This window comes from Peromyscus eremicus, chromosome 6 (genome assembly GCF_949786415.1).
Source record: "Peromyscus eremicus chromosome 6, PerEre_H2_v1, whole genome shotgun sequence".
Classification (NCBI taxonomy): Eukaryota; Metazoa; Chordata; class Mammalia; order Rodentia; family Cricetidae; genus Peromyscus; species Peromyscus eremicus.
In genome coordinates this window covers 11,423,511-11,450,366 of record NC_081421.1, presented here as the reverse complement: position 1 = coordinate 11,450,366, position 26,856 = coordinate 11,423,511, and the positions used below count along the sequence as shown (strand labels likewise).

At 37.7% G+C, this 26,856-nt stretch overlaps 1 long non-coding RNA gene across 1 annotated transcript in view; it reads left to right on the top strand.

Moving 5' to 3' along the window:
- The first annotated feature begins 4,287 nt into the window (after nt 1–4,287).
- The window catches only part of LOC131912357 (uncharacterized), a 93,308-nt gene continuing 70,739 nt past the window's right edge, over nt 4,288–26,856 (top strand). The window contains exon 1 of the long non-coding RNA XR_009379605.1: nt 4,288–4,358. This is a non-coding gene — a long non-coding RNA (uncharacterized LOC131912357). The remainder of the gene's footprint in view (nt 4,359–26,856) is intronic.

The following is a 26,856-nucleotide window of genomic DNA, read 5'->3' as shown; positions in this document are numbered from 1 at the left end:
TTGGGCCCCTCCCCTCAGAGCTCGGAAAACCTAGTGGAAGAGGGTGAGAAAAGAGTGCAGGACTCAGAGGGGATGGAGAACGCCAGGAGAAGAAGGGCCACTGAATCAGCTAAGCAGGGCTCACAAGGGCTCACAGAGATGGAAATAGCAAGCATGGTGCCTGCAGAGGTCGGCACCAGGTCCTCTGCATATGTGTTATCCCTGTTAGCTTGGTGTTTTCTTTTTCTTTTGTTTTATTTCAAGACAGGTTTTATCTGTGTAGCCCTAGTTGTCCTGGAACTCTCTATGTGGACCAGGTTGGATTCGAACTCAGAGATCTACCTGCCTCTGCCTCCCGACAGCTGGGATTAAATGTGTGTGTCACCATTGCCAGGCTAACTTGGTGTTTTTGTGGGAGGAACATGTGTGTCTCTGACTTTTTTTTTTGGCCTGCTCATGGGACTCTTTTCCTCCTATTGGTTGTCCAGCCTTGATATGAGGGTTATTGCCTTGTCTTATTGTAACTTGGCTTTGTAATTGTTGTCTCTTGAAAGTGTGCTTTTTTTCTGAAGGGAGACAGGGAGGTAGGGAGGAGTTGGAAGAAATTGAGGGAGGAGAAACTGTGGTCAGGATGTATTGTATGAGAGAAGAATATGTTTTTTTTTTTTTTTTTTTTTTTTTTTAAGGATTACTTCCACCAGGGATCTGGCCACAGTGAGAAATAACTGATTCAAATGGAGGTCAAGGATGCCTGCAAGGGGTGGACTTCTGGCTCTTGCCATTCTATATTCAAACAAAAATAACATAATCATTCAGTCTTTATATTTATATATCATGCAGGTGAATCTCCTGTGCAAACTTGGTTTCTTCTTGCTGTTTTTTGTCAATATTCATTAATAGACAAAAGCTGAAACTAGTCTATGCCATTACACACATACACACACTCATACAAGGGAAGTTGTACATGTGCATGGTTTTGCATTTTGCTCTTTTTGATCAACTGTATTCCTTAGAGATAGTTCTCTATCAGCTCATGTAAAGTGACTGCTTTTCTCTTTGATAATATAATATGATTACAACATTTTCTCCTTCCCTTTTCTCCTTCCAATTCCTTTCAATACCTCTTCCTGCTTCCCTTCAAACTCATTGCCTCTTTTTTATTAATTGTTATTGTATGCATATACATATATATTTCTAAATATAACTTAGTCTGAGTACTATTACTAGTATGTACGTTTTCAGAGTTGATCATTTGGCATGGGACAACCGATTTGTATGCTCTTCCCAGGAGAAGAACATTTCTCCCACTCCAAGCTTCTCTCAGTTGCCCATATGCCTTTGTATGGTGATGAAGGGGCCTTGTGGAGGGGCAGATCATAAGAGCCAGAGGATCAGATTTACTGTGAAATGATGTTTCTTAGTGATGTCAGAAAAGTTGACTTTTTAAATAATATTTTTATTATTTGAAAAATTCATAGATGTAATGATGCACTTTGATTATACCCACCACCTGCTCCACCCCTTCCGATGCCCCCCAGCCATGCTAACACATCTTCTCCCCAGCCTCATGTCCTCTTTCTCCCCATCTCTGTCTCTCAGCAACTGTGTCAGAATTGGATTATGGGCCAGCAACTGAACATCATTTTGCCCTAGAGCCCAGGAAGGAAGACTTGAGGATTAGGTAGTTTTAAAAGTACTGTCCATGTTTCTAATGAGAGCCGGCCAGTAATTAGCCTGCAAAGCATTCTAACCAAGTGGCATGGGCAATTAAGACTGTCCTGCAAAAGGAAAGGATGCCTCCTGCGATAAGGAAAGAGGTCTGTGCAGTTTATGCCACTCTCCAAGCTGCTCCCATTGTCAGGGTTTCTGAAGCTCTTTGTTCTTTCTCTTAAGCCCCACAGCTTCAAACTCAGGCCTCATTTGAAATCTGTCAGCTGAGGTTTTAGCCATAACACTAGTCTTATCTTTTCAAAAGGTTGGATCAAAGTAGCTTAGTTCTCATCTGAGTTTAACAGGGAAAATGGCCCATGGCTGTCACTCTGTAATGAGTGCTTTCCCAGGTGACCAACACTAAAGGAATGCAGGGATATTCTGCCTTTGTGTTTGTTATCATTATCAGACCTTCATTCATATGTATGTATGTATGCATGTATGTATACAGCATACAGCACAGTCTTTTAGGAGTGTAAGAGTTGGGATACAATTCACCATTTCACCTGTGAAAAGAGCTTAATGAGAGTTAAGTACTTCCTCAAACTAGGTCAAAATTAAGGCGAGAGACTCATGGCATTATACCCTTAAATATCAAACCCTGTTCCAAAGCAGTAAAGCAGTATAGAAATTGATCACCCATGTTCTGAACAGACAGCAGGACTAGAAACTAAGCTGGGAAAGGACCTGAGCTTGAATCCCTCTAACCCAGGTAACGCTGGATGCAGCAGTGCACATCTGTAATTTCACGGTTTCCACCCCAAGCACCTGAGGGTGGAGCATGGAGAATTCCTGAAAGCTCATGGGGCCATAGCCTGGTATGTTCAGCAACAAAGTAGAAGGCCGAGACCAACCCCTACAGTTGTCCTCTAATATCCACACACATTCTGCAAATATGGGCCAGCAACATGCTCACACACAGAGAAACACACACACACACACACACACACACACACACACACACACTATACACACACACACACACACACACATATATATATGTGTGTGTATATACATATATACGTGTGTGTGGTGTGTGTGTGTGTGTGTGTGTGTGTGTGTGTGTGTGTATGAGATTATAAAATAGTGCATTCCCATATGGGCTTTTCAAACATCCTTAGTGTTAGTTATCCCTCACTGACCCCCCTCCTCTGCCCAACCCTTTCATTATTCTTCTCACCTCTTTCCTTCTCCTGATTATTTTCCCTTTTCCCCTTCATATGATTTTTATAAACTTTCTCAAAATATAAAGTCACAACCATCCTTAACATCACGATGTATGAGTTAAAGATATAAAGCTAGAAAATCCTGTCCATATTTGGTTAGGGAAAGGGATCAAGGGCTGGGGATAGGTTAGTTGGATACTGTTCTCCCTCTTTACACAGGAAGAACTAGAAAGTGATGCACTCTGCTTGTGTTAGTATAGTGCCATGAAGAGCTGAAGCACAAGTATGTCTATGTTTAACTGTCTTTACGCAAACGAAATGACCATTTCATGTGGTTTAGTCTAATATATGCAATATGTATGCATGCAGTTATGCACACTTGTCATTGCAGCAAAATTGCTCAAATAAGAATAAACAAAATAGGCACAAGATCTTGTTTGTTGAAGTAAGCTACCTGAAAACTACGCTTTATGAATTTCTCCTTTCCTGAGAAAAATTGAGGTAGAGCAGGTAAGCAGTGGCTGAATTTATATTTCCTCCCTATGCTCATTTCTACCCAAAGCTTTATTAAAAACTAAAAGTGGCTGATGTTTTGAATATTTTGACTATAGAATAAAGCATGCACACATTTATTTGCAAAAAGTCAAAGATAATACAAAAATGTACAAAGAAGAATATAAAAGTTACCTTCACGTCTTTATGTGTGCATGCCTTCTTGCATGTGGAGTGTCAACAGTGGTGTGTTGGAGTACCCATGAGTGCATGTGTGAAGTTGAGTGTCTTCCTCTATCACTTCCTACCTTGCTTACTAGAGAAAGGGTCTGTCACTGAATTAGAAGCTTGCTGTTTCTGCAAGACTGGCTGTCCAACAACCTCGTGCCTTCTAAATGTCTGTCATCAGGACTGGGCTTATAGGCACACACAGCCATGTCCAGCTTTTTATGTGAGTGCTGGAAATTCAGCCTCATCAACATATGTAGCTTAACTTCACTTCCAATTGCTACATTGTATTCAATAATATTACTATGTTACAATTTATCCAATGCCTGTCTGATTTTTGAATTTACATTATTAAATGTAAGTGATAATAATAATCGTATTTCAAGGATCAGAGTGAGAGCTGAATATATATTCATGAGAATACTTGGCTAACTAACATTTAACAATGCCAGGCTTGCTTTTAAACCCAAATTTGATGTGTATAAATTATGGGCAGTTTCTCTTATTTACTGTGTTAGTCAGGCTTTTCATCATGATGACAAATTCCTCAGGAAAATGACTTAGGAAGAGAAAAGATTTAGTTTGGTTCAGTTTCATGGGTTATAGCTTATGGTCAGCTTCATCCATCATTTCTGTGACTGGTGAAGCAGAACATTCTGACACATAGATGAAGAAAACAATTGAGTAGCTCTTGGCAACCAAAAAGTAGGGAGAAAGACAGAGGAACACCTGGGACAAGATACATTTCCAAGGGTATGTGGCCCAGTGACCCAATTCCTCCAAGTAAGCCCCACTCTCCATACTTCCCATAATCTTCTAACCAGACCACAAAGTTATGAACTCACCAGTGGATTAACCCATTGGTTAGGTCAGATTCTTTTAACTCTCAGTAACACTACCAAACAGCTGGGGACCCAGGCTTCAAACACATGAGCCTTTGACAGTTTATTTATATACAGACCTAAACATTTTCTCTTCCTGATTTATAATGATTTTAACTATTCATGTATCTTCCATTTTGTTTTATTTGGGTAGCTGTCAGCATGTATCTTTTATAACTAATCTTGTTTGGTTTGGAAAATCATATGCTCTGTAGATGATTCTTTTCTTTTTAAAATTTATTTTTAAAATTGTTTCATGTAGAATATATTTTTATCATATATTCCCCTCCCCCATCACCCAGATCCTCCTTGCTTCCCTACCCACCCAACTTCATGACTTCATGTTCTTTCTTTCTCCAAAATAAAGTAGCAAAACCAAATGTCAACACAAACAAATAAGACAAAAATACCAAGGTGAAACAAAGCAAAAAAAATCACCTGCATGCATGTGTGTCAGATACACACACAAAATCATGTGGTCCATTTTGTGTTGGCCAACTACTTATGAGCATGAGGGCTTCCCTGGTGTATGGTTGGTATGTCTAGCTACACTCCATTGGAGAAAATGATTTTCTTTTCCTAGAAGTTAACAAATAGCTTCTTGGTTAGGGGTGGAACTTAGCGTTCATTTCAGTTTCTCAGTGCTGGGCTATTGTCTGTTTTGAACTTGTAATAGTCTTGTGTAGTGTTGCAGTCTCTATAAGTTTATATGTGTATCAGCTCTGTTGGGTCTGGAAGTTACTGTGTCCTACCCCTAACCAAGGAGTTATTTGCAATTGATACCTGGTGGGAGAGGGAAAATCATTTTTATCCATTGGAATAACACTGGGCATATCAACCACATTGCAGAGAAGGCCTCATGCCCAGGAGTGGTTGGCCAACACAAAACTGACTCCATCGTTTCTTTTGGTGTGTTTTTAATATTTTTATTGTGTTTACGTGATTGTTGTTGTTGGTTGGTTGTTGTCTTACTGTTTTTTATATTTTTGTTTTGTATTGGTTTAAATATTAAGGCAACTCCATGTAGTTAAAAGGGAGGTTTATTTTGTGGGGTAACTTACAAGTGAAGGGATAGGTAACAGGATCTGGGAAAGGTGAAGCACAGTCCAGTGGTGTTCTCTGGAGAACTCTGCTCAGTCTACCTCCAGCATCCAGGATCCAGGAACCAAGAGAGCCAGCCCATCCAGATCTCAGGTCTTCAGGGTTCCTCTCTCGGCTCCGCCTTGTAGGCGTGACCGTTACCGAAGCCTCAATGGGGGTGGCACTTCCAGGTCAAAGCTGGACCGGATACCCACTACAGTTTTGATCTTTTTAAAAAAACTTTTTGAGAGGAAAGGATAGAAAGGAGAGAGGGAGACATATATGCATATATATACACACACATACACACACACAGAGAGAGAGAGAGAGAGAGAGAGAGAGAGAGAGAGAGAGAGAGAGAGAGAGAGAGAGAGAAGAGAGAATTGAGTCTTGTATCCTGAATGACTTACACAACTGGTGAAATTTGGTTGATTGAACTGAGAGCTTTGTGGAATATTCCCTCAAGACAAAAGCAAATCCTTGAAGTTTATTCTATAACCGTTAGAAAAATTAATAGTGCATGTCTTGCATTCTTGGGATTATTCAGAGTTTGGATGTAGGGAAGATCATACTTGGTATTATTCTTTCTAATTATTTGAATAGATTTCCAGCTTTTACTGAAGTCCAGCCAAAGAGAGGATTCTTCATGAGCGCTACAATATTGTTCTAGCTGTCCTGCCACTTAAAACAGTTGACCCTGTAGCTGCAGCAGTGCTATGTATGGGAAACATTAGCCAAAGAGCTGTTGCATATTTCCTAAGCAGCCAGAGGAAGCTGTTGACTTCAGTAGAACAATGTACTGTTTGAAAAGCCACTACTGGGAGACAATTTAGTCTTTGAAGTGACTGTCATATACCAATACACAAAGCAGCCATTAGTTGGGAATTATCTGATCAGAACAACAATCACAAAGTCAGCAAGATAGATAGGAATTTTCTGGAGACCTGAAGTAATTTGTTAGGGATTGTGTTCAAACAGTTCCATAGGACAGGAGTATCATGAATTTGCTAATGACTGCTCATGGAATATTCTCTTCAATTATATATATATATATAATTATATATTTTACATTGCATACATATATGGAGAGAGAGAGAGAGAGAGAGAGAGAGAGAGAGAGAGAGAGAGAGAGAGAGAGAAATTGAGCCCAGTTTATATGTTGTCTGGTTCAGTATGTTAGGGTGAACCAACTATGGAATTCTGAACAATGCCCAACTTGAGAGTAGCTCTAAAAGTCATCTATCTATGAGATGAAATTACTTCATTAGGTAGGACTGTGAAGAATATAACTTCATTTCTCTAATACAGAGGGGAAAGTGTATAGAAGTAAATGTATGCCTGCATACATTATTGGGTAACAATTGTATGGCTTGACTTATATGTCAAGAATATGTAAGCTATGATTTGCTTGCCAAATGCCATCTCTCACCTATTTCTGTATGGTCTATGTGTTGAAAATGAAACATTTTAAAATGTGAGGAAATTGTTTTTAAGAGAATATTATTATTATTATTATTATTATTATTATTATTATTATGGTTTTTCAGACAGGGTTTCTCTGTGTAGCTTTGCATCTTTCCTGGAACTCGCTTTGGAGACCAGGTTGGCCTCGAACTCACAGAGATCCACCTGCCTCTGCCTCCCGAGTGCTGGGATTAAAGGCATGTGCCACCACTGCCCGTCAAGAATTTTATTTTATAATATGTGAAAAAACTTCAAATTTTGGTGTCCACATAAATATTTTTATGTTGATGTCTATGTAATCTTTCTCTTCTTGAGTAACAATGTGGAAGTTGAATGGTTACAAAAGAGACAATATATATGAGAAACCCTAATTAATTTTGCGATTCAACAATATCACAGTAAGGTACTCTGATTACTCTCCCCCAATTCCTATCTCTCCACATCTTTATCAACAATCCTTTATCTCCATCAGTCCTTTTCTCAGAATCATGTCATTTGGTTTGGTTTTGTGACTCCTTTATTCTGCCAGGGCCACTTTTATGACTGTTGGATTGGGACAATCTCTTGGAGCTTCTGGAGTCATCACTGGGTGCACAACAGAATCGGTGATCCTCTCTTTCCCTGAGTCTATCAGTAGCAAACAGTTAACAACAAGGGACAACGTTGTTATCTACTTTGAAATCAATCTGCCTTCTAATTATTTATGTTCATGCTCATAGACAAATGCTACTTTCACCCTTAATCAGATAATCCTTTCTTTACAATGAGTGTGGGTAAATGCAGAAACTCATAGCTGTGCAAGGTGTGAAAAAAAGTGATGATGGGTGGTGTATTATCCTAAGGCTCTGAGAACTGTGGTTGATATATTGTGTACCCCAATAAACTTACCTGGGGGTCAGAGAACAGAACAGCCATAATGTTAAACATAGAGGTTAGGCAGTGGTAGCACAAGCCTTTAATCCTAGCATTCCAAAGGCAGAGATCCCTCTGGATCTCTGTGAGTTCAAAGCCACCCTGGAAACAGGCAGGCATGGTGACACATGCCTTTATTCCCAGGAAGTGGTGGAAGGAAGCAAAAAGGTATATAAGACATGAGGACCAGGAACTAGAGGCCGGTTAAGTGTTTAGGCTTTAGAGCAGCAGTTCAGCTGAGATTCATTCTGGATGAGGACTCAGAGGCTTCCAGTCTGAGAAAACAGGATCAGCTGAGGAACTGGCAAGGTGAGGTGGCTGTGGCTTGTTCTGCTTCTCTGATCTTCCAACATTAACCCCAATATGCGGCTCCTGAGGTTTTTTTTTTCTTAATAAGACCTTTTAAGGTTCATGTTACAGAGAACATTGCAGAAGAGGGGCCAGAAATAATGTAAGAGCTGTAAGACAGGGAAAGGAGCTGTGAAACATCATCTTCTGGGAAAGACACAGCCACTGCAGTCATGAACTCATAGCAGCTCCAGATTTCTGTTCTGGGTCTGCATAAGAACAGGCCAGTTAACAGTCAGGCACAGATGGATGGAAGAGGGGTTCAGAGTATATATCCCTCAGCTTTGAACTATGTGTCCCCTGATATAAAAAGTTTACAGACTTTCTAGATAAGAGCTTAGGAGAAGAATTAATTGACTGTTATAGGCAAAATGTCTTGAAATAAGTCATTGAGATGGACTTTTGGGGGTAGGTTCAGGCTCTAAGACTCAGGAGACTGCCTGATGAGAATCTACTGCAGAAGAGGTTTGAACAAGTACACAGGGTGAGCCCATCTGATAGCTGTCTCCCAGCTCTGCATCCAGCTCATGCTTTCTTTAAGGACCAGAAACTGAAGAACTTCATATGCTGGTAAATAAAATACCTGTGATGATCAAGTAAAGAAGGAAGAATTTATTTTGACCCACAGTTTGAAGTAACCTCATGGTAGCTGGGAAACAGAGGAGAGAGAACTAATATCTACTCCAAGGGTATGCCTGTAAGGGCTCAACTTCCTTCCACTAGACAGTCTCTTCTAGCCTTTAGTACATGGACTTTTAGGGAACACGTACAATCCAAATCATGACATAAAGGTGGTACTGATAGGGGATGCTTAAGTAAAATAGCAGCTCACAGTTCATGATCAAGATCTTTTCTGATCCCTCTTTTGGTTCCTGGGGTGTGTGTAGCAGATGTGGTCTACCAGAAAACTATTGCTCTCTTAAAATGATATTTTGTCAGGACATCTTACATATATGTTTTATTGGTTTTCTTGGTATAGTTTTTCTTCAAATGATTGTGTTTTCTAGTGATATAATTATATATTCCATGTGTAGTAAGAACTTTTTCCTTATTTCTGTTATTTTTACACATGGCAAAGCAGACATATTGATAATTTTCTTCATTAGACAAAAATAAATCCTCACAAAGGATCAAACAAATCTTCAGTCCAGCTGTAGATCAATTCTACTTAGGAATACTGAGTTTAAACATGTGAACAGGAGTTTCAAACCTGAGAATACAGTTGGGGAAGAGCCAGGAGTTAAAGTGAGACCAGAATCATGTCCAAGACACATAGCAAGAGTCAGCACAAGTCAGAGACAAGGACCAGTAATTCAAGACTCAGGGATGCTGAATGTACTTTTTATTTTCTAGAGTGTTCACTTTGGAGGAAAGTTATGTGATTATCAGTTATCAGAAATGTGCTGGCCAGAAGCCGGGGAGTGCTGGAATGGTGACAAGGGAATTCTGCGAGAGGGAGAAGATGGATACTTTCCTAAAGCCTCCATGTTGCTCCCTCCCTGTATGGGATTCTAGAGTTGCCCCTTTACATTAGCCATCCTAGGGTCTCTAGGCAAACCATGCATGGGACCTTTCTATTTTCCATTTCCACAGATGTGAAGAGTATGTACAGAAAGGCAGCCTAGCATTCCTATTGAATGCCAAGTACAGAGGATAATTGACTGTTAATAATAAGTAAAGTAGAAACTCTCTAAATTGACTTCTTATCACTGTTGATTATCATTCCGAGTAAAGAAGTGAAATATTCCTGACCTTCCCATACAGATATGGATTTTTTTTGAGAGGAGAATAACATAAGTGCTAATCAACTTTATTTTTTCTATAAAATCAGGTAATGTCCATCAACCCTCAGCTCAATATATAACTCATGAGCTCATGGTTATACATATGAGCTAAAGAAAATATTTAGAAAAGTCCCATTGTCACATATTACCAGTGTAATTTGGAGATTTTTTTTTGAAACCAGCAACATATTTATATTACAACCATAAAGGCAGGCAGAGCTGGGTTACATTAGTGGGTCAAGAGCAACTTATGCAACAGAATGGAGAAATAAAGTAGCAACAGACATATTAATTAAGCTAACCTAAATACACATAAATAAACATGCAGAATAAAGAATGTATTTTCTGACATGGCACCACAGTCAAAGAGAGTTTGAAAAAACTGCTATGAGCTTCATTACATATGAGAGCAGAGAATGGCTTCAGTTACCCTCAACAGAATAAAATGCACTATGAATAGTATAGTTAGTGGCAGCAAAGTTTAAAGGCAGAAATTGATATGTATACATATTATGTATACAAACACACATATATGTAGGTGGACTTTTCTTTCCTGCCCACCAGTTCCTAGATAACCAACATGGAGACTAAATATTAATAATATTAATAAATGCTCAGTCAATAGCTCAGGCTTAATGCTAACTAACTCTTATAATGTAAATTAACCCATATTTCTTATCTAAGTTCTACCACATGGCTCATTGCTTGTTACCTCCTTTTGTATACATCCTGCTTCCTCTGCATCTGGCTGGTGATTCCGCTACTTGGTCTTTCTTTTTTTCCCATCATTCTCAGTTTGGCTCTCCCACCTAACTTTATCCTGTTCAGCTACTGGCCAGTCACTTTCTTAATTAAACCAATCACAGCAACATATATTCACACAGTGTAAAAGAATATTCCACATTTCCCCCTTTTGTCTACTTAAAAAGGAATATTTCATCTTTAACATAGTAAGATTATATACAACAAAAACAGTTGTCAAGCAATAATTACAGTTACAATATCTAGTCTATTTGTATTTGGCAAAATTAGAGAAAATATTTTATTTTCTATTTTATCTTTGTGACTCTAAAGTTTTATACCTAATTTATACCTTAAATCATAACTAAGGAAAAATTTGTCTAATTATTGAGTCTTCAACTCCAATAAAGACCCCAGAAGGGTGAAATGTTACCTAATGACAGGGACTTATGGCTGCCTGGACAGTTACCAAAGCTCTTCTGTAACATTGGGGCATCCATTTTTGGCCTACAGGCCTAGTATATCTGACAGAGTTTTTTGAGAAGCGGGGAATTTTTAAGTACTGTCCTACCTTGTCTTGGTAAAGTCTGGAAAGTTGCTTTTTTTGTGTGTCCTGCTGGTCCAGTTTGGACAGTATACTGTCAGCAATTGAGGCAAGGGAAGTTTTTTTTTGCTCAATGGCTAGCTTTTGCCATAAGGAAACTCAATACAGAGTTTCTTCGATGCCAATTGTCTTCTCTGAAGTAAATTGGTACAGCCAGGAGCAGACATGGCTCATTGTCATGAAAAGTCTTAGGTTATTAAACATATTAAATGCCACATTTTGAAGGTCTTTGAAGTATTTGAAGATCATCTATTTATCTAAATATATTTGTGTATGACCTTGAAAACATACCTAATATGACTACAAGTTTGACTATTATAGATGGCTATTAACTTGTATTCCTTAATTATACATTACATTTTTAAATGAGTTGCATAAACACAATACCCAGAATAAGAATAAAAATATATATAAAGTATAACAAAATTAACTTTTTTTGTCTAAAAGTAGATTTAATAATTATAGCATGAATTCTAAATAGTCTTAATAATAAAAATCTCAAGTCAGATATCAGGGTAAAAGCTGAGAGATCAGAGAAGCAGAGCAGTCAGCCACCAGAGAGTTCTTACATCTCCATCTTCTTAGCTGGAAAGGGTGGAGCTCTTGTTTCCACTCTACCTTATCACTTCCTCTCTCTGCCTAACCATATCACATCCTGTTTCTTCCTCTTAAGTACTGGGATCAAAGGCATGAAATCCCAAGGGCTGAGAATAAAGGTGTGTGCCACCACTGCCTGGCCTTTTGTGGCTAGCTCTACACTCTGATCTCCAGGCAAGCTTTACTTGTTAGAGCACAAACAAAATATCACCACATTTCCCCTTTTTTGTCTAAAATAAAAAAGAACATTATAATATGAAAAACCTATATACAATAAGTATAATAGCTATATATAATATATTCAAGCAATAATTACATTAACAATGTCTAGTCCATGAACTTTTGACAAATTCAGAGAAAATACTCCGTTATCTATCCTATCTTGATGAGTCCAAAATGTTGTACCTAATTCACTTTCTATTCTAACTTTTAGTACCAAAATTATCTTTTAATATCTGTCAATCTTATACACTTTATACCTCTTTAGTTAATTCCTTTTCTGAATCTGGTAACTATAAAGTCTTAAATTCAATCAAAGATCTGAGAAGGAAATATTACCTGAGTAAGCAGGAAGTGCAATGAAGCAACTTCCAAAAAAATGTGAGAAATGACATAAAGAGCTGGCTGCCTGGATAGTCACTCAAGGTTCCTTTGCAACATTGGGGCATCTATCTTTGCCTACAGGCCTAGAATATCTGAAAGACTTATCTGTGAAGCAGGATTTTCTGAAGGGCTGTCCTACCACTTGTCCACTTTGGACAGCATAATGTCAGCAGTCGAGGCAAGGACATTTTTTTTTCCCCAGTGGCTAACTTTTGCCACAAAGAAAGTAAACTCCATATGGAGTTTCTTTGATGCCCATCATCTCCTCTGAAGTAGATTGGTGCTTCCAGGAGCAGACATGTCTCATTGTCATAAAAAAAAGAACCTATATTATTAAAGCATCTTAAATGCCATATTCTGTAACTCTCTGAAGCGTTTGAAGACCACCTGTCTATTTAAAATATATCTCCGTTTGGCCTTGTAAACATACCTAATATGACTAAAAGTTTGATTGTAATAGGTGACTAACTACTCACTTGCATTTTCTTATTATCCTAAATAGTTGGTAATAATAACTATCAAGGACAAGAAATTTGTATTACATTATTAAATAAGTTTCATAGGTACAATACTTTGAATAATATTAGAAATGTATGTATAGTATGTTCTAACAAAATAATCTTAAATTTGTATCACATACAAATATCCACATCAATGTAAAATACTTAAAACCAGTAGTTGCTTTTTTGTTTAAAATTAGATTCAATAATCTACCTTTTTATCCTATTTCTGTAAACCCCCATTTCTTTTCAGAATAGATTCAATAATCTATCCTTATATCCTATCTTGTCTATATATCTCTGTGCCCCTTTTTTCTTTTTAAAACAAGAATCCTGAATCTAAACTCCTTTGTTTGGCTTTTTCCTGACTATTACCAATAACTACTTGTAACCAACCCCTCTAAACAAAGACAAATATCCATAACCCAATGAAAGTCCAAAAACCTATTGGAAATGTAGACATTCTTTTCTTAAATCTACTTCCTGCTGTCTGGGGTCAATGGCATCTTTGGGGGATCCTGAAAAGAAAAATTTGGGTCAATTGTCAAGTCCTCGGAGAGGTAACTGTATCATATGTTGTCCAGTCTCTGTGTAATGGGAAAATGCAGGGTTTGTCTCAAGTCCTGGCTAAAGTAGTCTGTGAGGCTGGATCATCTCAACTAGCCACCTCAAAATTGTCCTGAGCAGTTTGTAGTCCAAAACCTATCTTTAGGTGGTGTTTTTTCAGCTTAGTGGCATTATCATAATACTGGTGGAATCATTGTTGTAGGGCCCCATCCTCCTTTTGGAGACTTCAAAGATCACTGTCAGGCATGGTTTTGGCTCACTGCAGAAAACTTGAACTTTTTTTTTTAGATGTCATATGCAGCAGATCTCAAAGAAGTTAAAGGATCAATATTTGTTATGTACATTCAGAATACAAAACCTTAATTCCTAGTTACCTCAAAGACTCAAACCCAAAATCATGTACAGGAAGCTAGATGAAGCCTTTTTTCTAGAATTAGTTAGTACTCTGTATGACCATTAATATCATGACAAAAATTTTTAAAAATATATAAATCTTATAAATTTGGAGATAATATTTATACCCTAAGATAAGATTTAAAGAGCCCAAATAAAACCAAAGGATTATGAAATTAGTGGCAATAAAATAGTCCCTAATTTTTTTTCTTCTGTCAGGCAGCTCTTCTAACATGAGACAGAGAATTTGGATTTTACTTTAATAAGCATGCTTGCATTTAAAGAAGGAGAGAGCCACACTCCAACTCCAAAGTCAGCTTTAATTTTCAATTGAATTGGGACTACAAAAAGACCATTTTCATTATGTGTCATAGAGAACAGCAGAAACAAACATTTAGGATGATTTATGAAATTTTATCCTGTTAGAGATTTGATATATCCATAGGCCAATTTACACTTTTTCTTGGAACATTTTTTTTTTTGGATGATTTGTCCTTTTTCTTCACATGTCTCATTTGTCCAGTTTTCTTCAGATTCCTTAGCTGGATGCCTTCATTCTCCTGAAAAATACAAACAAACCCTGCCCCAACTCTAATTTTGGGGAGGTTCCCTTTTGGGAGTTATATATGATCAAATAAAAAGCATTTATTAGTCATATAAGTTAGTTTAAATTGAATGGTCACATTGATTGATGAACTATCACCTCTTCTTATTAAGAGGTCTCTCACATTCAAATTTAATCCTTATCAGTTTCGATTTATGGCTTTTCCTGAAATTTTTCTTTTATCTTCCATAACTGTTTTATCATCCAGAGCAGTATGGGTTTTTGTTTTTGTTTTTGTTTTTGTTTTTTACAATGGGCATTAGGTTCTTTAGTTGCTCTGGGAAAGAATTTCCTCCACAATGACAGGAAATGACTAAACTGAATTTGACATGCAAGAGGCCCCTCAGGGTATTTCCCTCATGGCAAAGGGTTACCTTGACTGTCCCTTGTTGATCTACATTCATTAGTCCAATGTTGGCCTTTGCCACACCTTCTGCATACTCCAGAAGGGAGGGGCATTCTGTTGGGATTATTCTTAGAAAAAACATTGTTTCTAGGAATTCTGTGTTTACAATCCCTTTTTAGGTGATCTTATTTACCACAATTGAAACACTTGGATCTTATTTACCACAATTGAAACACTTGACATTTTGATTTTTCTTCAAAACTCTGGAAATCACCTCTTCTATTCAAGTATCATCATAACCATGGTTATGAGATTCAATATTGATTATATTTTGGATCCATTCCTCTAAGAATACTGATCTTGCCCTTAACAGCATGATCACCCTTTTGCATTGTACATTAGCATTTTCAAAAGCCAGATATTCAATTATTATTTGTTTAACATCTGAATTTGGCATATTCTATACTGCTGAAGTCAATCTCTGTAAGAAAACAGTGAAGGTTTCTTTTGGGTTCCTGTATAACTTTGGTAAATGACCTAGTTTAGTTTCCCACTTCTTCACTTCTGTCCCAAGCACTCAAGACTGCTGCACAGCATAAAGCCAGGGTGTGGTCATCATATAGAAATTGCCTTAGTATATTAGCATAATCTCCCTTTCCAAGAAGTTGGTCTTGGGAGATTTTCATACCTCTAGCATTACTTTGTTGTTCAATAGTCCTAGCCTCATTTTTTGACCAGATCCTCCACTGTAATTGAGGACCAGCCTCCAAGACTGCTGTAACCAAATCTTTCTAGTTTTGAGAGATAATTCTATTATAAATTGACCACAAGTTTAGCATCTGTTTCACAAAAGGTGAATGCATGCCATATGAGACTAATCACTTCCTTTAATCACCTCAAATCTAACATTTGCACAGGAGTCCATTCAGCTTTTAAATAGCTTTGGGGATATCTGTCATTTGGCAGTTTCTGTGAGGTTACTGGATAAATTAAGATTGGCTGATTGAAAACCTTAGGCTGTTCTTACGTAGTCTTATAACGCAATGTTGGGACTGGTTCTCCTTTAAATTTCTCATTCTGAGTCTAAATATCTCTGTGATCTGTTTTAAAAAGTTTTTCAAAAACTTTTATCTTGGCACTCATATTAGCCAACTTTTTAAATGATAAAACAAAAATGATCAAACATAATATTTATATTTAACATTACATAAATCCCATCTAAATTAATTATCCTCTCATTTAATAGTTCCATTTTCAAACTGTCCAGTGTATTATCATACAGAGACCTAACTCCATCCATTGCAATAATGTTTCCCTATTTTAATGTGGGGGAAAAAAAACTCTCTCATTTAGCTAATTCCTTCCTTTAAGAATTCCCAATTGTTTCACCAAATCTGCCGATGATGATGAGGATGTGAGTCTGACTGCTTCTTCCCAGAACAGTAGAAGCCCGAGTGGGTCTTCAAGGCATCTACCTAGTACAGCAGCAGCATGAGGAGGGGGTCCATGGAAAGCCCACTACCCACAGAGAGAGAAGAAGGAGGGAGAGAAGAAGCCAAAGAGCCAGGCATCTGCATGGGGGAATGTGAGAAAGCAGCTAATTCCTATGGTGTTTGAGGCCCAAATACCTGTGTGTGGAGTTTGCTGCAGAGAGGCTGTAACAGAAAAATCCCAGACCCACTCAGAGGGCTTAGGGAAAAAAGAGAGAATCTAGCTAGGGAGGTGGTGACTCTGGTGGGAGTCCCTCATATGCAGCTATGATGTATGCCAGAGGCAAGTAGCTTTTTCATGAATTTGTGTCCCAAAGGTTGGACACCAGATGTAGTGTAAATTCTAATTGGTCTTAATAATAAAAACCTGGAGTCAATATCAGGGTGAAAGCTGAAAGATCAGAGAAGCAGAGCAGCCAGCCACCAGAGAGTTCTTACCTCTTCTTCTTCTCAGACAGAAAGGGTCAAGCTCCTGTTTCTACCTTGACTTATCACTTCCTGTTTCTTCCTCTCAAGTGCTGAGATTAAAGACATATGCCTCTCAAGTGTTGGGATCAAAGGCATGAGATCCCAAGTGCTGGGAATAAAGGTGTGTGCCACCACTGCCTGGCCTCTTGTAGCTAGCTCTGCACTCTGATCTCCAGGCAAGCTTTATTTTTAGAGCACAAAGAAAATATCACCACAAATAATCTACCATTTTTATCCTATCATGACTATATCCTACCCCCTTTTTTCTTTTAGAAAGAGATCTATGAATATAACTCTTGTTCAGCTTTTTTTAACTATGACCAAAAACATTTGTAACCAATCCCCCTAAACAATGACAAACATTCATAATCCATTAAATAACCAAACCCATCCATAGCCCATCTCTTGAGAATGTGGGCATCATTCCTTGACTACTTCCTGTTGTCTGGGGATGCTGGTATCTTTGGGAGAACCTTAAGAAAATCAAGATAATTGTTAAGTCTTGACTGGAATTGTTTGTGAGGTTTGACCATCTCAGCTAGCAGCCTTGAAGCTGTTTTGGACACAGAATTCTGAGGAGACTGTGAAGAAGGCATTCTGAGAGGCTGGATCACCTGGGCCATCAACTTTCATTGGTGTTTGGTTCCCTGTTCTGAATATACATAAAAATTTAAAAGTAACATGACTATTTATATTAATAAAAGTATAGACTGTAGTTATACACAAGTTAGCCAAAGAATATTTTTTGTTTTATGTTTGAGTAGGTAAAATATACATTATATATTTTATAGATTTTAGGTTTATTTTTTTATGTCTGTAGCCAGGATTTTCATGAGGGTCTTCCCCAATCAAACTTGATCCATATCAACCTGGAATAAATACACAGACTTCCATTCCTGTAGGAATAAAAGCATAACCTCACCCCCAAAGTAACAGATCTTTTGACTTTTATTTTGAAGTCAAGAAGTTTTTAAAATATACAGGTTGATTTAATCAAGAATAATCCAATGGTCTTAGCAGCTGTTGTTTCTTTATTAGCAATCAGAAAATCCAAAGACAACATAGTAACAGACAGAATCTAGATTCTCTGTGTTTTTCCATCTTTATGTGGCTTATTATATTTTTATTACTCTATTTCTTTTTTAAGAACTTGTAACATAAATGTTAAATGATCTTTTAGTAAAAATCCTGGAGCCAAATATTAGGGTAAATGCTGAAAGATCAGAGAGACAAAGGAACAAGCCACTGCTACATTTCAACTCACCAACTCCACGAATCCTATGACTCAAAGCCTCTGAGTCCTCAGTCGAAAGGCCTCAGCCAAAAACCTTTTAGCGGAAGGGGGCTCCAGCCAAAAAGACTCTAGTTGCTGTCTCTTCATGTCTTATATACCTTTCTCTGCCCAGCCATGTTGTTTCCTTCCTAATGCTGGGATTAAAGGCATGTGCACTATCCAAATTCTGGTAGCAGAGGCATGAGATCTCAAGTGCTGGGATTAAATGTGTGTGATTCCCAAGTACTGAGATTAAAGGTGTGTGCCACCACAGCCTGGTTCTGTTTCTCACCTAGATGAATTAATCTCATGTAATACAGGGTGGCTTTGAACTCATAGAGATCTAGATGGATCTCTGCCTCCCAAGTGCTAGGATTAAAGGTGTGTGTCACCATTGCCCAGAATCTATATTTAATCTAGTGGTTTGTTCTGTTCTCTGATCTTCAGGCAAATTTTATTAGGGTACACAATATATACCACAAGGACTTTATTTTTTAAAAAACTATATTTTTTAATCTAAGACTGTATATACTCTTTTTTTTTTTTTTTTTTTTTTTTTTTGGTTTTTCGAGACAGGGTTTCTCTGTGTAGCTTTGCGCCTTTTCCTGGAACTCACTTGGTAGCCCAGGCTGGCCTCGAACTCACAAAGATCCGCCTGGCTCTGCCTCCCGAGTGCGGGGTTAAAGGCGTGCGCCACCACCGCCCGGCTTGTATATACTCTTTTTCTTCTCTTTCCCAAGCCTATATATATTTTAAAACATTCTAACCAATTTAGAGGGTTTTTTTTGTTTGAATCTTTTTTGTCGTATCTATAATCTTTTTCTGACCTCATGAGACTTTAGACTTCTAAGAGGCATGGCTAAGACCTCCACATCTGTTTTGGTGGCTCACTCCCTTCCACCAGCAGTGGCCAGGAAACACTTTTCGGTACTGCAGCTGGTGTGAGAGAGTGCAGGAACCTGCCCAGGGGCTTATCTCATGGTGAACTGGTGGCTCAAGCCCACAGGCAGTGGCTAGTAGCTGCATCCCTTTATCATGGCTGGCATGAGAGACACAAGACTAGGAAGCCACTCTTGGCTCTGTTTCTCTGTCTGGAACCCTTTTCCAAGCTCTCTCAGGTTTTATGTGGATGTGCAAACTGAATATTTTGGTGCCATTTGTAGGTGGAAGTTTCTGTCCTGCCAGCAGCTCCCAAATAAACACACTGAGGCTTATATTAATTATAAACACTCAGCCAATAGCTCAGGCTTTTTACTAGCTAACGCTTGCATTTAAATTAATCCATATTTCTTATCTGAACTTTGCCACATGGCTTGGTACCTTACAACATGCCTACCTTGCTTCTCCTTGCATCTGTTGGTGACTCTAGACTCCATCCTTCTTCTTCCCATTATTCTCAGTTTGGCTCTCCCACCTAACTGTATCCTATTCAGCTATTGGCCAGTCAGCTTCTTTATTAAACCAAATCACAGCAACATATGTTCACACAGTATAAGAGAATATTCTACACATATTCATATATATATATATATATATATGTATTATGATCAATGAGGAGCTATGATAGTCAAACATGTAGTGATGTTAAGTTTTCTAAGTACACATAGATATAATTCAGTTAGGTAGGTAATCTTCAAACACTTCAAAGACCTACAGCACTTAAAGTGTTTTAAGAACTTTGGCTTTCTGAACATTGAGACGTGTCTGCTCCTGGCAGCACCAATCTACTTCAGAGAAGACATTGGACATTGAAGAAACTCATTATGGAGTTTGCTGTCTTTGTGGCAAAAGTTAGCCACTGGGCAAAATATTGCCTTTGCATTGACTGCTGAATAATATGTTGTATCAACTGGACATATAGGACCCATAGGAAGGTGACCACTGAACTTTACAAGACAAAATGGTCCTTTAGGTTCCTGCTTCACAGAGGAGACTACCAGACATTCTACAGGACACAGAAAAAAGTTACTGAGAGACTAGGTTTATTGGCTTAAGATGAATGCCCCAACTTTACAGAGGAACTTTAGGTGATTGTCCAGGCATCCAACTGTCTCTGTCACAGTAGTTTTTTGAAAGTTGCTTACAATGTACTTCCTATTTACTTAGTTAATATTATGTCCTTCTGGGGTCTTTGATGTAGTTGAAGACTAGATAGTTATAATTATAATTTTCCTTGAATATGATAAAAGATAAGTTAGATATGAAACCTTAGACTCACAAATATATGATAGATAGAATATTTTCTTTAAATTTGCCAAATACAAATAGACTAGATATAGCAACTATAATTCTTGCTTGATAACTGTTTTATTATATGTAATTTTACTATGTTAAAGTTAAAACCTTCCATTTTGATTAGGGGAGGTGCTGTGGCATATTGTTCTGTATGCTGTGAACATTTATTGTTCTGATTTGTTTGATAAATAAAATGCTGATTGGCCAGTAGCCAGGCAGGAAGTATAGGCGGGATAAGCAGACAAGGAGAATTCTAGGAAGAAGAAGACTGATTCAGGAGATGCCAGCCTGATGTCCAGGGAGAAGCATGTAATGGCACACAGGTAAAGCCATGGGACATGTGGCGACATATAGATTAACAGAAATGGGCTGAGTTTAAGTGTAAGAGCTAGTCAGTAATTAGTCTGAGCTAATGGCCAAGCAGTCAAAAATAATATTAAGCCTCTCTGTGTTCATTTGGGTCTGAGCAGCTGTGGGACTGTGGGACCACAGGAGCTGGGTAGGGCCAGGAAAACTTCAGCTACACACAGGTTAATGAGAATAAAATTCTAGAGAAAATGTATGCCATTTCCACATTAACACTGATGATCCCCAGTAACTCTGAGGTTGTAAGGAACTGTAAACAGTCATGGTTCACTGGTTACTTTAAAGCTTTGGATAAAAGGCATTATTTACTTAATAAATACTATATACCAAATCAGCATCCAGCTGTTATGAGTAAAAAGTAATTTATGGTCAATTGTAACAAAGTAGGTCCTAATATTGACCCTTAATATTTTACTATTTTTTGTCCCATTTGAGGGAATCTTTAAACCATACATTAAAGGTAGAGATTTTGGTTCTTTTACAAGTAAGTATTAATTTATTCAGTACTTGTGAGATGGCTCAGAGGGGAGAACCTGACAACCTGAGTTTAGTCTCCTTCCTGGAACTCACATGGTGGAAAGAGAAGATTGAATTCTGTAAGTTGTCCTCTGACCTCCACTCATGTGCCAGGGTATGTATGCCCCCCAACAACAAATAAAGACATATAAAAATGCTTAGAAAAAGATATTTAGAGCCAGAACCAAATTTATTAGACACTTTTAAATTTGGTACTTACAGCAAAGATTCCACTCCTACTGAAAAGATAGAATTGGTTGATAAGCCCCTATGAATAATTATCCTTTATGTGATAGTCATCATTGGAATGCTCATGAATGGGAACTAACATATTCTGACCAAGCAACATATACATAATTGGTCATGCAATTCACTTGTACAAGAATTTATTGATAGGAAAGACGGTCAAGACACCTTTCCTCTCTGTTAAGGCATTATATAGTTTGTTTTCATTTAGTACAGACATGACAAGTCTTTTCTGCTTTTCAGTTGCGTCTTTACTTTTGTTAAAGTTCCTTCAGCACTCAAAGGATGCTGTTCTGCAGAAGTTTTATAGACTGAAATGAAAACCATGAGGCAAACTATCCCAAGGTTTTATTTAATGGATGTTGTGTTTTCTGCTGGCCAATCACCTACTGCCTGTGAGGGTACCAGGAAGAGTGCCCTAATCTTCTAGAATGGAGCAGCCATCCTGCTGTGTGCAACATCAGCAGGTGGTTATCATTCAGTGGTGCACCGTCCCTCAGATAATTGTCTGACAGCCTGTATCTTTTTAGACTACAGGAACATTTCCAGTGCTCAGAATCTGCAAATTACAATGACAGATAAATGTGGAAAATTATAAATACTTGATTGAAGAATGTGAATAATTAAAAACAATGTTACCAAACTCTGGTAAAAATACTCACCATATTTCAGAAAAACTATCTCAACAGTGAAATGCCATGACTTCCTACCCTGGAAGCATGAGCATGGCCAACAAGTGAAGACATTACAAATTAATGGAAGTTTCCAGAACTGGAAAAAAAAACTATTCATGCGTATATTTTGCTGCTAAGTACAAAATATGATGCAAAAGTAGTCTGTGTATCTGAATCTGTGAGTGTCAGTCCCAAGAATCACATGTTACATCCCAACTCATTTGTGTGATTTAAAGAAAAAAAAGTTGACTTGTTTAAGACCTGAAAATGGAAATAGAAGTAATAAAGAAAATACAAACTGAGGAAATTCAGGACATGAAAAATTTAGGAATTAGAATAAGAGCTACATAGGCAAGCTTCACCAATGTAATATAAGAGATAGAAGAAAGACTCTTAGGCATTGAAAATATGATAGAAAAAATGGATAAATCCATCAAAGAAAAAAATGTTAAATCTAAAAATCCCTGACACAAAACATCCAGGAAATCTGGGATCCTGGGACACTATGAAAAGACCAAACCTAAGAATAATAGGAATAGAAGATAGAGAAGAATTTCAGCTCAAGGTCCCAGAAAATTTTCAAGAAAACCACAGTAAAAAAAAATTTAACCTAAAGAAAGAGATGTCTGCATAGGTACAAGAAGCATGCAGAACACCAAATAGATTGGACCAGAAAAGAAAGTTCCCTCAGCACATAATAATCAAAACACTGAACATACAGAACATAGAAAGAATATTAAAAACTGCAAAGGGAAAAGACTCAGTAACATATAAAGGAAGACCTATTAGAATTACACCTGATTTCTCAATGGAGAGTTTAAAAGCCAGAAGGGTCTGGACAGATGTGCTGCAGACTCTAAAAGACCATAGATGTCAGCCCAGGCTACTATACCCAGCAAAACTTGCAATCACTGTAGATGGAGAAAATAAGATATTCCATGATAAAGTAAAATTTAAATATTATCTATCTATAAATCCAGGCCTATAGAAGGTGCTAGAAAGAAAACTCCAACCTAAGAAGGTTAACTATACCCATGAAAACAGATTAAATAATCTCACATCAGTAAGGCCAAAAGAAGGGAAACACACACACACACACACACACACACACACACACAGAGAAAGAGAGAGAGAGAGAGAGAGAGAGAGAGAGAGAGAGAGAGAGAGAAACATACAACAACATCAAGGATTCAAGGATAGCAAGAGTAAATGGTTGGAAAAAGGTTTTCCAAACAAATGAACCTAAGAAGCAAGCAAGTGTAGCCATTTTAATATCTAACAAAATAGGTGTGGTAGTTAGAATGTAGTTGGTCCCCATGATCTCATAGGGAGTGGTATTATTAGGAGGTGTGGCTTTGTTGGAGTGGGTATGACCTTGTTGGAGTAAATGTGTCACCTTGTGGGCAGGCTTTGAAGTTTCCTATGTTCAGGATACTGCCCAGTTGTGTCAGTTGGTTTCCTCTTGCCTGAAAGATGTAGAGCTCTTAGCTACTTCTCCAGCACAACATCTGCCTGCATGCTGCCATTTTCCCTGCCATGATGATAATAAACTGAACCTCTGAAACTGAAAGCAAGCCACTCCAATGAAATATTTTCCTTATAAGAGTTACCATGGTCATGGCATGTTTTCACAGCAATTAAATCAAAAACCCTAAGACAATAGATTTCAAACCAAAACCAATCAAAAGATATGGGAAAGGACACATCATACTTAACAAAGGAAAAAATACACCACGATGACTTTTCAATTCTTAATTTCCATGCCCCAAATACAGGAGTACCTGCTTTTGTAAAAGAAACACTACTACAGCTTAAACCACACATTGATCCTCACACACTGATAGTGAGAGACTTCATTATTCCACTCTTACCAATGGACAGGTCATATAGACAGAAACTAAACAGAGAAATACTGGAGCTAACAGATGTTTTAAACTAAATGGCCCTAACAATTTTTTTGCAGAACATTTCACCCACACATAAAAAATATACCTTCTTCTCAGCACCTCATGAATTTTGTTCAAAATTGACTACACACTGGGACACAAAGCAAGTCTCAACAGATACAAGAAGATTGAAATAACTCCTAGCATCCTATCTGACCACCATGGGTTAAAGCTGGATATCAACAACAACAGAAACAACACAAAGCTTACAAACTCATGGAAACTAAATAATTCTCTATGGAATGAAAAGTTGATCAACACAGAAGTAAATAAAAATTTAAAGACTTTTTAGAATTCAATGGAAATAAATATACAGCATACCCAAACTTATGGGACACACTAAAAGCATGCTAAGAGGAAAGTTCATAACATTAAGTGCCTACATGAAAAAATTGGAGAGGTCTCTTACTAGCAACTTAACAGCACACCTGAAAGCTCTAGAACAAAAAGTAATGATCACACCAAAAGAAATAGAGTGCAATAAATAATCAAACCAAGAGCTGAAATCAATAAAATAGAAACAAAGAATAGTAAAAAGAGTCAATGAAACAAAGAGTTGGTTCTTTGAGAAAATCAACAAGATAGACAAACCCTTATCCAAACTAATTTAATGACACAGAGAGAATATCCAAATTAACAAAATCAGAAATGAAAAGGGGAACATAACAACAGACATGAAGAAGTTCACTGAATCATAAGGACATATTTTAAAAACTTGTACTCCACCAAATTGGAAAGTCTCAAAGAAATTGATAATTTTCTCAGTAGGTACCACTTATCAAAGTTAAATCAAGATCAGATAAACAATTTAAATAGACCTACAGTAAAATAGAAGCAGTCATTAAAAGTCTCCTAACCAAAAAAAGGCCAAGGTAAGATGGTTTTAGTACAAAATTCTACCAGACTTTCAAAGAAGAGCTAATACCATAGGTTGATCAATGGCACTGAATTGAAGACTCAGACATAAAACCACACACCCATGGCCAACTGAGTTTTAATAAGCCAGAAATACACTATGCAAAAAAGGAAGCATCTTCAACAAATAGTGCTAGTCTAACTGAATACTGCATATAGAAGAATCAAAATAGATCCATATCCATCACCCTTCACAAAACTCAAGTCCAAGTAGATCAAAGACCTCACCATAAAACCAGATACACTGAACCTGATAGAAGAGAAAATGAGGAACAGCTTTGAATGCATTAGCATTGAATACAATTTCCTAAACAGAACAATGATAATATAGGCACTAAGATCAACAATCAGTAAATAGACCCTCATGAAACTAAAAAGCTTCTGTAAGGCAAAGGACACTATCAATAAGACAATAAAGTATAGATGATTAATATCAAGAAAATATAAACAGAACTCAAGAAATTAGTTATCAAGATCCCAAATAATCCAATTAAAAATGGGGCATAGATCTAAACAGAGAATTCTCAATAGAGGAATCCCAAATGGCTCAGAAACACTTAAATGTTCAACATCCTTGGCCATAAGAGAAAGGCAAATCAAAACTGCTTTGAGATTCCATCTTACACCTGTCAGAATGACTAAGATCTATAACACAAGTGGCAGCTCATGTTTGTGAGGATGTACAGCAAGGGGAACATTCCTCTCTTGTTGATAGGAGTGCAAACTTGTACAGTCACTATGAAAATCAATATGGCATTCCTCAGAAAATTGAGAATTGATCTACCTCATGACCCAGCTGTTCCACTCTTGGAAATACTATACTCAAAGCATGCTTCATCCTACCAAAAGGACACTTGCTCAACTATGTTCATAGAAGCTTTATTCATAGTAGCCATACACTGAAAACAACCTAGATGCCTGTCAACTGAAGAATGAATAAATGAAATGTGGTTCATTTGCACAATGGAATATTATTCATCTGATTAAAAATAATATTATGAAATTTGCAAGCAAAAAGATAGAACTGAAATAGAAAAAAATCATCCCGAGTGAGGTCACCCAGAACCAGAAAGACAAATATGGTATGTATTCACTTACAAATGTATATTAGCTTTAAATTAACTGATAACCAAGCTACAATTTATAGACTCAGAGAGGTTAGGTAAAGAGGAGGATATATGGATCTCCTTGGGAAGGGGCTGGCTAGGGCTGTGTAAGGACAGAAGAGGGAGGAGGGATCAGGTATTGGTGAGATGGGATGGAGGGAGAGAATTCGACTAGAGACAGCTTGAATTGAGGACATTTGGGGTATGGTGTGGAAACTTAGTGCAGTGGAAACTTCTTAGAATCTATGAGGGTGATCCTAGTGAGGATTCCTAATAATGGAGGTCACAGAGTCTGAACTGTCTATCTCTTGTAGCCAGGCAAGTCTCCCAGTCATGGGACTAGGATGCATTCAGTTGAATTGTTGGCTGAGGGGGTCCTGTGAAGATTCCCAAACAACCCAGGCTGATGCTAGGACATAGGGTTGCTTTACTCAAACTGAGAGTGGAGACCCATTGCCAAGGACAACATCCACACTACTCATTGAATGTAGAGAGGTCAAGGTGGTGTCTGCATGGAGCTTTCACCACTATGTTCTAGTCTCTTTGTTGCAGGAAGTTACTCTATAGGCTACTGAAAGAGAAACATGGACACCAAACTAGCCACGAAACCTTTAACCTACTG